Genomic DNA, 12778 nt, shown 5'->3' with positions numbered 1-12778 from the left:
CGGAAAACAATTTTTTTTCCGCAAATTTTCGCCATGTATATCTAAATTGGGTAGATACTTTCACAAGTTTCGCGTAGTAGTGACATATTTTTTAATTAATTCTATACTTTGGATGGAAAAACGAAACTGATTTTTTTTTACTTTTTTCCTGTCGGTTTTTCGTCACGAGAACCTTCTTACTTGCCTTGAGGAAAATATAAAAATCATTATGATAATCAGAAGGGACTTTCCCGAATTTCACATTTAGCAATTCGTTTAAATTTTAAATTATAAATGTAAAGCTATATAAAACTGTAAAACTAAGTTATTAGTGTTTTTAAAACTACATACTGTTGTCTAAAACGAATGAATATCTATACCTTCTACCATACATGAGTGCTTGGGTATTTTGATAGTATTGCAAGAAGGAGAGATCTGAAGACTCCGGGTGATAAAGCATGGTGATGTGATCCAATTCTTACCACGATCTACCACCATATACATCGCCATAGATTCAAGCTAAAAAATCCCTATAAATATCGCATATAAAAAGTAACATATGTCATTTCGCTGTTCTATACATAACAAAGAAATAAAACCTGAATAATTCTAAATCTAGAAAAGTCTTGTAATTTACTATTATACATATATGTTTGATTATTAATGTGAACATTAAAGTGGTGAAAATATTCATTTGGTTTTCATTGATGTTTGGTTCGCGCTAAAATCATTGATTTCAGAAATAATAACTTAAGGTTACGTTTTTTATTGTTACATAATATTTATGTATACTATCTATCCCCGCATAAATTGCACCACCAGAATTTATTAGCCTGTAGTACTCAAATGGAAAAAAATAAAGATTGCTTTATATAGTATGATTAAAAAATCGATAAAAAATATATAAATCTTTTTGCTAACAAATGAAGTACATCCGTCGTTTAAGGCTTTTACACTTATAAAATATCATCACACTACGGTATACGTTGCCATACGGTTGAAACGATAGGAAACGAACGTGATACGGTTGAAGCTAGTGTTAACATTTTACGACTTGAAAGCATAAAATTGAACGTGATACATGTAAGGAAGAGGAAACATTCGATGTATATACAAAATTTTAGGTTTTTGTATTGTAAAAATAATATACATAACTCCTTTGCATTTAATTGTTGTATGAACCTCCTGATTTATGTATGTACATAGATTTCAATAGAAATAGCGACTTGCACCTAAGTCTTCTATTGACATTAGCACGTCTGTCCGTGTGAATATCGCCCTAAGCACTTCAGAACCTGAAGGCTTCAGCGGTCATCCGCTGGGCAATATACTATTTTCGTACGTTTACGAATCTCCTATTCTCTTCTTCGATTTCGTAGAGAAATTTCGGGCAAAGGCTTTATATTAGCACGTGAGACGCAAAAAAAATTTTCTTAACTGTTAAAATAATCACAGGTTAGATGTTTAAAGCCTTTCTTAAAACTTTATTTTAAATTATCGCCGTGAAACTTAAATTTATGTAACATCGTGATCGTGATTTAAATATAAAAATTTACGCAAATAACTTAATATCATATGTAATATATGTTACTTGTTATAAAATTAATTACAACATATTTTGTAATTAATTATTAATCAAAGAAATTTCTACACGTGTTACAATATCAACACAAAACGACTCGACAAAATAATTATTAATTTTACTTTTTAAACAAAGTTTATATTATTAACTGTATGTAACCTGCGTATGTTACCACCAACTAAAATATATTTGAAACTAAGACATTATTCGTTCACTGTTTTCAATTAAAATCAGCATGTACATTTACGGCAATATATGAATGACTGTGATGCCATCTGTCTAAAATTGGTCACACTAACTTAGAAACTTGCATTGGTTCATGCACAACAACTTCGTTAAAGATCATCAGATGATCAAATGCGTAGTTCACAATTCTATAAAGGACATACACACGAACATTTTTTTTATATAGATAGGAAACATCGCGACCTTTTTATTTCCATTCATGACGGTTTAGTCAAACCAGATATATATATATATATATATATATAAACACATATAACATAATAAACGCGTAGAAATATAAAAAGGTAAGTATATATAATGCAAAGGAACCGATGCCATGAACCTCTCTTTTTAACTTTACTAATAATTAGGAGGCATTTTTATTCAGGACATTCATTGTTGAGGAACTTCTAGAATATAACAAAGAAGATCCTTTTAATTCTGAATTCAATCGCCAAGCGACTAAGTGTATATTTACTATACCGCGGTCTACATTTCGACTAATCGCTTTATTCTTCAATATTTATTTAACATCTTATTTATATAGCAAATTTAACGAAATTTACAAACTTAATTATTATATCTCTTTGAAGTTAATAAATGAATACAAATGACTATAATATCAGATAAAATATAAGATAAAATACATATATTCAACATTGGAACTTTTAACAGAACTCTTGTTGATCGTCAACTTATTTATTTATAACTCTACTCTGCTCTGCAAGGTATTATAGTTGTGGAGAAGAAACAGGAAGAAACTTTACAACAACATATCTTATAATAAAGTTTAACGATACAGATTTTTACATATACACTTTATCAGGTATAGCCTAGATCAACATACCCGCCAAAGTTTCTTAATTTTAAGTACTCGTTTATTGAATAATAAGCCTTTTCCGTCAATTTACTTTTAATATGCGTTCTAAATTTTATCGAATCTTATTCTGGTTTTAACACAATAATTACAGTTTATTTTCAGACAAAACTTTGATATGGTCAGTTTTTCACGGTGCCTTGTACCTTATGTGTACCTTCAAATTTATTGTAATTCGTTGAAGTTTAAATTATTCTTTTTTTATTACCGACAATCGCCACGCCGACAGTCGAGTTGATATCAATTAATTTGGTACATCTGATGATGATTTTTTTTATTTTATTACCTCGCGAATACAAGATCAGCGAGCTCCGAGTCCGGCGAAGTAAAAGCAACAAAAGCTATCATCGCCTAAAACAAATCTAATATAGTCAAGTGTTTTAAAATATAATTCATCAAACATTATAATGTTTTTAAACAGAGGGTTTTATAGTCAAATTATGCATCCTCCATATAGCAAACCATTTGTAAATCTCTTAAATATGAAATCTATATTCCGGATTAATGTAGTGGCAATTTAGTTACGTTTTTATTTTTATTGTTTTTCCATTGTTTCACTATAAATCATTATATGTTCTCAGTGAGATAGTTATAAGGTAACAACTGTAACTAATTTTATATTTTTAAGCTTCTAAGTTTTTACTTTCTTACTGCCTTTTGTTACTGTCTATCTCCAATAAAGTAAATAAATAAATAAATAAACTATAGAGGCATGGTAGACACAGCTTTTCTTTCTGAAAAGTGTTCTACCTTTCAGTCGATAGACGCCCATTGCATGGTATAAGCCTTTTTCAATGATTGACTCGATGACAGGTCCTTCGATGCCTGCACTTGGCGAATTTCAACTACTTTAATTACTTCGTCTGTTCATTTAATGGAAGGTCAATACACGCCACGTCTAACGCCTCGTATAGAAAGTCTAATAACAATCAATTGTCTTAAAACACTCCCTTGACAATATTAATGATAAAATGAATACATTTAAAAAACTTTTAAGTTAAACGGTTTTTTGATACCCATATTGTGGTGGTTGTGGAAAAATATGTACCTAGTCCGCCATATTGGAACGGCGTACATCTTGAATTTTAATTTTTGACATAATCATCGTGTTTTACTAGTGTAGCCCTTTCATTTGATACCCATATTAAGGGGGTTAAGGAAAAATATGTAATCCGCCATTTTGTATCGGCGGCCATCTTAGATTTATAATGTTATTGATTTTATTATATTGTATTGTCATCTAATTTAAATGTGTGTACCAGATTTCAGATCAATCTGACAACGGGAAGGTGCTTATATTTCAATTTCTAATTTTGACCCAAACAAATAAATTCCGTACGGGTCTAACTAAATAAAACCGTTTAATAAGATTATTTAATAAAAAAAAAAACACAATAACATGTAATATAACATTTATAAGAAACATACAATTTTAAGTAGTATATTTTACAACTATACCGCAACATAGTGTAAATTTAAAAGTACATTACATAATCAAAACTAAATAAATAACGGCTGATATACAGCGTGATTTATTATATGTATAAAATATTTAAAGATGTGAATATGTAGCGAATTTACCAGTCAATTGGTGTACAAATATCCTTGTACCAGGTGCCGAAGCCCAAAGGTACCTGGTACAAGGTACGACCAGGGTCTATCAGCTGAAAAGAAGATAATATGTCCTTGCAGACTTTTGTATTGCAAGAAGTTATACGTTCGCTTTTCAATAATAAAATAACTATAATATATTTCAGAGTGATCAGTTTATAACGGTTATTCGGTTTAACTTTTTACACATATAATCAATCATCCTGTATTGTACAATTAACTTTATTTATGTATATCATCACTGTGTTTGTGATGATAGACCGCAAAATGTGTTTAGCAAAGATAAGAGTTTCGTGAAGAGTTCAATCCGCGCTGAACACAACCGCATTCGGCAGGCTAGATACGAGAGCTCGGCTCAGGGTCGATATACCATAGGACTCCTTTCGAAAATCACCGACAGAAAAACGCTGCGAAAACTCATCAAGACATTCCATCTTACACAACTACTAAGCGGGCACGGGTACTGCAAGCAGTACCTGCACCGTTTTAAAATATTCGATAATGAGACTTGCCCATGTGACGACTCGACAGTACAGACTTTTGATCACTTACTCAGACACTGCTCCCGATTCGCATCCAAAAGACGTAACCACGTGACCTTATGTGAAAACCTTAATATACCTTCGTTCAATTTACCGGACCTTCTCAAGAAAAAATCTACAGCAAAATCTTTTGATGAGTTAGCCCGGCGCATTGTCCTAAATCTCAAGGCATTTAACGGTCTGTAGCGCTTGGGCAGCGACTTGAAATAAAATAATGTAGCAACTAATATAATTGAGTATTCCAAATTGTATTGTTGATATGTATCAAATTTAGTTGTATTTAGCCATAAGAGAAAATTGTGTAAGAAAAATTGTAAAAAATTAAAAAAAGGCTCTCGTGCCTCGCAGCTGGGAGAAGAAAGATCCGTATCAAATAGCGGCAACCCTCTCCCAACTGTCTGCGTTTAGTTAAAGTGAATAATAAATATTGTAAAAAAACATGCGATACAAATTAGAATTAATAAAAAAAGCTAAGTTATGAGGTCTAAATTAAGCGCCATCATGCACTAAAGTTACTAAGCATAGGGTCATAGAAATCTCGACCGGGGCCGTTATGTTATTTATTTTATGGAATTGGGAAACCGCCAAGCTCTTCGGTCGCTTAATATAATGCTGTATAAGTAAATTGGCGCATTGGATGTTTCACATTGTACATTCTCTACTTCTACTGTTCTAAAACTATCTCCATTTTACATTCTCATTTAATCTGCATGTAAATATAGATATACTTATTATATATATGTGTGTGTGTGTAATAGATCGGTACAGCAATCCCAGTGTGTTCGAACACAGTTCAGTTCAACATAACGTATTGATATAGTTCAAAAACACATGCATTTGATTTCATAACTTATTGCGTAAAAGATAAAGTATATATCGCGTCGGCAGCCGAGTTAACAATGCCTGCGCTCATAATTCAACACGGATACAATTGTCGCATAGAATGGCGAGTTATCGATTTGAAAATAATTCGTTTTCTTACGCCGATAATGTTTTCAACATCACATCGAGAGTTTGATTTGAAAATTGTGTTCTTTGTAGGGCTGTCGATTGTTCAAAATTATCATAATTTAATTATTTATTTTCGAAAATAAATACCATATTGTTTATTTCGTTATATTTATCTATCCTTTAGATTTTGCATGCCAAAATAAAAGTATGTTTTTTTTTCGATCATCATCTTTTTGTCAGCCGGTGGTCGCCCACTGTAAGGCACATACCGCCCACAAAGATCGCCACGATGTCCGGCCCTGCGCAGCCTTCTATATCGGTCGACGTAGTGAAGAGCCTATCCACGCTACGTCTACAGTCTCGTGGTCGCCACTAGAGAAGCCTTCAATCATTATTATTATTTCAGCTACAGGTTTTCTGCAGGAAATAGGCCTCCATGGATTTCTCATAGAACCCATTCGAAGTGGCGTACATTCCAAAAACTTTAATGTTCTCGTGACTATTTTCTGTTCCATACGTGGCCGACACACCGTCACTTGAACTTGCCACTCCGCTTGACTTAATAACTTTTAAACAATCAATCTCTAACATGGACCTACACAAGCTACAACTGAGATTGGAGTCGCTCGACGAATGGAACAAGAGCTATGTGGAAGGAACGACGGCTTCAGTGACGAGGATATTTTTCCCGGACGCCATCTCAGCCTACCGCGTGCTCCGCAGTGTCGAGGTGAACGCGGTCTTGGTCCAGCTCTTCACGGGGCACGGGGGGTTCTCTGAGTACCTCCACAGGTTCAAGCTCTCTGACCCCTAGTGCTTCTGTGAACCGGGCGTGGACCAGACTGTGATCCACCTTGTGGCCCAGTGTCTCTTATTCGGGGGACTCTGGTTCGACTTCGAGTGCCGGTCTGGTGTGAAAATCAGGGAGGAATCAATAGCCTCCCTGATTAAAGAAGAAAAACAAAGGAGGACTTCCTCTCAGTCTGTAGAATAATAATTAGCAAAGCAATTGATAGAAAGAAAAGAAACAAAACTAATGTTAAATAAGGTAAACAGAAATAAAATAAAGAAAAGTAAATGAGTAATTAGGGCCACTAAAAAAAATCATGGACCTACAAACTACAATTTTCAATTTTCTCTATGAAATATGTTTATTTTTTTTTTCTATAAGAATCTTTATTCGACGTTTCAGCCCATAAACACCCACTGCAAGGCATAGGTCTTCCCTAAAGATATCTATGGGGAGATGTACCATAATCGCCACGTTTGGCAAACAGGTTTAGGGAATGCAATGTGGTATTATGGTACGCAGAGGATGCTGCTATCTATCCTCTGGAAACTTGTATGTGAGCTGTGGCAATATATAATTTAGGTACTAAATGTGAATTATATAAAATGGTATCCGGGGAATCGAAGCCGCGATCTACGATCTCAAGTCTTTTAACTTACAGTCTCAAGCTGCCATATGATAGCTAACAGAACAGTTTTCATTTCAATCGCATTTGTTAAAGAGTACTTTAAAAAAGTTAAAAATATTATTTGAGTTCAGTTTTAAAACGTATCATGTATTTATTTACTATATAAATACATTTAAAAAACTTTTAAGTTAAACGGTCTTTTGATACCCATATTGTGGTGGTTGTTGAAAAATATTTACCTAGTCCGCCATATTGGAACGGCGTCCATCTTGAATTTTAAATTTTGACATAATCATCGTGTTTTACTAGTGTAGCCCTTTCATTTGATACCCATATTGAGGGGGTTAAGGAAAAATATGTAATCCGCCATTTTGTATCGACGGCCTTCTTAGATTTATAATGTTATTGATTTTATTATATTGTATTGTCATCTAAATAAAATATGTGTTCCAAATTTCAGATCAATCTGACATCGGGAAGGTGCCTAAATATCAATTTCTAATTTTGACCCAAATAAACAAATTCCGTACGGGTCGAACTAAATAAAACCGTTTAAAAACAAATACGAGGTACCCGATTTTAGATATAAATTCTGAATAGTTACTTAGATTTTAAGTATACGCGGTTGCATTTTGCAAGTCGCATTCCCGTCTGGGGGCAACAAAATTATCTCCGACTTGAGTTTTGCTCCAATGGGAAATTATGTTTTAACATACCATAATGGTACCGAAATGCATTGCCTCGTTCGTTTTTGGATTGTTAAATCAAACATATTTATTATAGCATATTCTATTATAGAAAACAGATAAAAAAGAATTATTAATAACCATGATGTAATGTTTTGTGGTTTTAGCATTTTTTATCGTGATTATTTTTATTATTATTATATCCTTCGTTTGTTATCTCATTGTTTTGTTTATTATACAATATATATTATTCCATTTCGTAATTACTGCTTTGAGTCATTATTTACAATTGCATGCCAAATTTCCAAAATGTATCTTGATCTATTTTATAACTATTTATTACTTTAATTATATCATATTTATAATAACTTCTCCATACTTAATTTATTTCTTCCTCAAATTTCATTAAGCTTACCCTACCTATGATTTTACCTTGTTTTATTTTGAAAAAAAGAAAATACCTTTTTTAATTTTTTTTATCTGCCTATTTGTTCAGGTTAATCTGAAATATCTGGACCGATTTTGACAGGACTTATACAGGCAGATAGCTGGTTTAATAAGGAGTAACTTATGCTATATTTATCTTAGAGAAATTCGTAAACAAAAAACAAAAATTGTTTATTTTATTATAGTTATAAATGAATTTAAAATAAATTCACTGTTAAATAGATTCTGAACTATGCAGCTTTTAAACGGGAATATAAATTTGCAGCGTGTGGTGAACTGTCAAATGCGAAGTTTGAATGGAAAATAATTTTATGTACAGGTATAATTATTAGATATTAGCCTGCGTTTTTATTTATTTATTTTCCGTTGTACGTCATAAATATTACAAACGGTGTACACACCTTAAATAAGCAGGTGTGCAACAGAATTTTTAATGCATCTGCTACTGATGCTTTTTCCTAAATAGATATTATTTATGTATTATATTCTCTAATATATTCTATTTTATATAAACTTGACCGTTATGTATATATTTTTTTTGAATCTGATTTATTAAAACAATATACGTGTATGTACGTACGTATATATTTACTAAAACTTATATTGAATCACATTTTATATGTTCGTAAAATAACACCCTTTATTTATGAAGACTGCGATCATTTATTGTTTCATGCGTAATTTGAATAATCAACACGGACACAAAAGCCATTCATACTAGTGTTTTTCTCTTTGATTACAAACGGGGAATACCCCGCTGAATTCCACGACATTATCCCACCATCCCCTTTCTACATCGTCGTTTACCAACAGGCGAGTCGGTAGTCAAAGTTGGACTAATAACTGATAACAAAAAATAGAATCTTCTTCATTTATCCACTTCTCTCCGTTTTAAGCATTGAGAGTAGAGTTACTACCTTACACCTTCATATGGTCTTTCTTGCAGTCTTTTCTGATCCTTAGATGAATGCACCAGTAATATTGTTTTCTAATAATGAAGCCTTCCACTTCCTATTTCAATATATCAAAGATCGTGACCTTTTGTATATGATATTGGGGTAGTAAAAATTACGAAATAAAATATTGCAAGATATTATACAAAGTGCCGACTAGGTTAGGTTTCCTATACACCTTCCGTTTCTTACTCTACTTCCGTTTATTACACTATAATTGAAAGTATATTTTTAAACAAATCTTATTAAAGCATTCAAGAGTGTTTATTTGATGGAAATGTGTGAAACTTTATGTGTTGATTCATTTACATAATTGATATTATATTGTACACAAAAAAAGTTATTAAACTTCATTTCAAAGAGCAACTGTTGACTTTTTAATCGGCTCTTCTCAACAGATCTTCGTTTCGAATCGGTGGTAGCTTAATGCTTATAATGTTAAAATAATCGAAGATTCAAATACGCATGTATATTCCTACTTGAATAAATATATTTTAAAATAAAAACTTTTGATTATAGGAATATTTGAATTTTATTTGTTGCTCTAATTTCTGTATTTATGGTTTATTTAATTTTGGAATTATTGATTTTTAAATATTTATTCAAGCACTTGTCTTTGTCCTTCTTCTAAAATGTGTATATAAGGAAAGTAATGCAGAAGTAAAACTGACAATATTCGATGTTTTTACATGACATTTGTGGCAATATTCTAATTGGTACTATTTACCTTTTATCTCTACTTATACATGCTTGCGCTTTTTATAGATAAGTTTGTAAGGTTTCGTCGTTTCATTGACGCCCACTGCAAGGATTAAGCCTTCCAATGACATCTACGGGGGAAATAATAATCGCCAATCTTGGTTGAAGCGATCTCAGTGTGGTATTGCGTTACGCAGATACTGCACATAGGTTTAAACTCAAGGAGAGTCTCTCGTACATCTGTGACAAGACTTTGTCACACCCTGGTCACCGGCTGTACCGTTAGCGCGCTAAGTTCGTACTACCAGTTTCGGTTGCAGCAAGGGTTCGAACAAAGGAACATCACATCACTTATGGACAACGAAGAGAGTCGCAGGATCCTAAAGTCCTGCAGAAGGGTTATATAAAAGACAAGTAGGCAAAAAAAAGTGTCTAAGACTGGTCAAAATAAATACTTAAATCTGTGATAAATATAAGGAAAATTGAAATTAAAATTTAAAGGAATATAAATGCATAATGCAAACAAAGAAATAAAAATATAGCAAAACAGAACAAAATGTAAACCTGTATTATTCTAGTAGGAAGGCGTTGAAAGTGAGGTGATGAATGAAAGGATTAGGAAAGAATGAATAAATTCGTGTAAAATAAAAGATGAATAAATAAATGAATGAAGGAAAAAGATGAGTCCTTGTACGCAAAACAAGGAAAGTACGAGAGACCACCAAATTTGGCGCCAAAAAAAGGTGCTGCTATCCATCCTCTGGAAACTTATTTATGAGCAATGGCAATCCTAGGTAATTCCTATATAATATTGTATCCCTGGAATCGAACCCGCGATAGCCTCACTCCTACCGCTGGGCTACTAACCTCAAGTAACTTTATAAGGTTTATATTATTGTAAATAGTTGTACAACTTTAATAAAAATACATAACGTATTTAATAAACAAATTATACATCATGTAAGTTTATTAAATTACCCATTAAATATTAAAAAAAGTCAAACGAAATCACATTACATTCATGTTAATATAATATAAAATGAAAGAAACTAATACAAACATTGTTTTATCGTTTAGGGTGAAAAATAGTAGTTACTTTTTTTTTTTAATTACTAGCGGAAATTATAGCTACAGTGCACAAGGTCGGCCGTTTATTCGTGTAGTAACATGGACAGGCTATTTTATAGTCGAACCAACGACCCCCCGTGGCTCCACCCCGCCGTTCTCTGCACGTCAATCGGGGACAAACTATATTTTATATGAGTAAACATTTACTTATTTCCTAAACGCATGGCACGGGTAATGGACTAAATGCTATCGACTGATGGTTCTAACGAAATTATAATTGCTCCAACGGTTGTAGATAACGATCTATTTATGTGTTTTCATATAAAGATCGATGATTGTTCTCGTCTTGTTTCTGTTAGACTTTTGTTATAGCTTTGATTTCATTGCTCGCTGAAATTTTAATTTCTTCCACTACTAATTTTAATCGATCTCGAGTGTTCCTACTAGTATTATTGTGGGTAGCAGTTTCTGTGCATCTCAGTGTTGAAGTACTCTTTCTGGGGACCCTCTAATCATGTCTATATCGTGTGGTTAATGTTGTAGGCTTCTTTGGTCTTAGTTGGCGGCGCTTGTGTTAAATCAAAAATCATTATTTCACCAAAATGTTTATATATAGGTCTCACCGATAGATTTATAATAGGACCGGTCGAAAGCGCCTTGTATTCAGTGTCTTTCGATGACATTAACTAGGTAGTTTGACCAGGTCTTCCTTTCAGAACTTTAAATACCCACTGGCCATCTACTTTGCGCGCTAAATATTTTCGCGTTAAATAAATAAATATATAATAGTGGTTATAATTAACTTAATAGAAACAAGTGTTTATCTTTAATGGAATCAGGCGTTGCCTTGCGGAAGTCCATCCTAAGTAAGAAAAGAACCAATATTTAGCCACTTCCGCCCATGCAGTGGTAGTCGTGCAACAAAGTGCACCGCCCGCCAGCCCGCTGATAAATGCGTATGCGGGAAACAATGCGAATTACACAACTGCCACCGTCAAATCACTCAACACGTGTTTCACCCCTCCACGGGGTATCTTCAGGAGTTATGTTACACCGATTAGTGCCGTGTTTATCTATAGGTTTTCAGACTTATGTCTTAGATGTCACCTGAAGTTATGCATGCAATCGCATTCGCTGCAGAGCTGTTTATACAAACTATAATGTGAGATATAATTACTCTCTTTCAGAAAAGTATAGTAAAAAAAAAATAATTTAATAACTGATATATGTGTATATATTCATCTTGTTAATTTATTAATTAAAAACTTTTTTTTGCAAAACAACGTTTGTGGAATCAGCTAGAATTATTATAATTAATTAATTTAAAAACTTATAAAAATCTTTTCATAGTGTGAAGGATTTTGGAAATGAAATCTCAGAAATTAATTTCCCTAATATATATAAGTATATTGTAAACGTACCAAAAAAACCCCGTCTGTGTTCATTTTAACAAATTCACCTCCATACACATTGTTCACTATAAATCAATCAATTTGAAATAGATAATTTATTGAACAAATATCACTGTAATTTTTTTTTATGCCCCTAAATCTATTCCTGCATGAACCGAACCGAAAAAAAAAAGAAAGAAAAACAAACTCTGTGTCACTAATTGCGTATCCATAGCTCTAGTATCAACACATCCCATCGTTTGTGTTCTGAGATTTTTAAAACGTGAACTATATAATTTATGACCTATGGTTTTTGAAATAAGGTTTATATTACAACGTGGGTAGTGTA

Source organism: Battus philenor, unplaced genomic scaffold, assembly GCF_028537555.1.
Source record: "Battus philenor isolate CCGP_79_NKW_IND1 unplaced genomic scaffold, ilBatPhil1.0.hap1 SCAF_1, whole genome shotgun sequence".
NCBI classification, from domain to species: domain Eukaryota; kingdom Metazoa; phylum Arthropoda; class Insecta; order Lepidoptera; family Papilionidae; genus Battus; species Battus philenor.
This window is presented reverse-complemented; position numbering follows the sequence as displayed.